The 768-nt window shown below is 32.3% G+C and overlaps 1 protein-coding gene across 4 annotated transcripts in view; it reads left to right on the plus strand.

The window, feature by feature from the left end:
• LOC106869432 (CAP-Gly domain-containing linker protein 3) overlaps nucleotides 1-768 on the plus strand; it is a 97,359-nt gene that overhangs the window by 37,719 nt on the left and 58,872 nt on the right. The gene's annotated exons all lie outside the window — the stretch shown is intronic.

The following is a 768-nucleotide window of genomic DNA, read 5'->3' on the forward strand; positions in this document are numbered from 1 at the left end:
ACCATTTCCTCACCCTTCGCTCCAACCACATATTTCTCAAGTTTCCGCAGATCTTCTGTATCAATTACCCAAGGTTCTCTGCTATCACGCTCTAGATGCCAACCTCACCTCTTGCATACCATGGGTATAACCCCTCACTCACACACACACACACACACACTCCTCATTATGTATGTGTCATATAAACTGATGATATCTAAACAGACAATACATGCTTATGTAGAAGGGTGACTGTAATGTAAACAGATGTAGGTAGATATCTATATACACACATGTGTATATATATATATATATATATATATATATGCCGGTAGATGTATATGAGAGGTGTAGATGTGTATAAAATATGTGTATTAAATATAATTACCTGCTGTATGTTTGTGTACAAATGTATTTCTATATTTGTATGTATTTTAATATCTCTAATCTATCTATCTGTTTGTCTGTCTGTCTATTTGTCTATCTATCTGTCCATCTATCTGTCTATCTATCTATCTATCTGTCTGTCTGTTTGTCTGTCTATCTGTCTCTCTATCTATCTATCTGTATCTATCTATCTATCTATCTATCTATCTATCTATATATATATATATTTGGAAATGGATGTATGGTGTTCAATTAAATAATAAATAGCATTTACTATTTATTATATTTATTTATTTATATATATATATGTGTGTGTGTGTGTGTGTATGTATATGTATCATGTATGCACATGCACACACACACACACACACAGTCATGTCTGTGTCTGTGTGTGGTTAAATA

The sequence above is a fragment of the Octopus bimaculoides genome, chromosome 19 (genome assembly GCF_001194135.2).
Source record: "Octopus bimaculoides isolate UCB-OBI-ISO-001 chromosome 19, ASM119413v2, whole genome shotgun sequence".
NCBI classification, from domain to species: domain Eukaryota; kingdom Metazoa; phylum Mollusca; class Cephalopoda; order Octopoda; family Octopodidae; genus Octopus; species Octopus bimaculoides.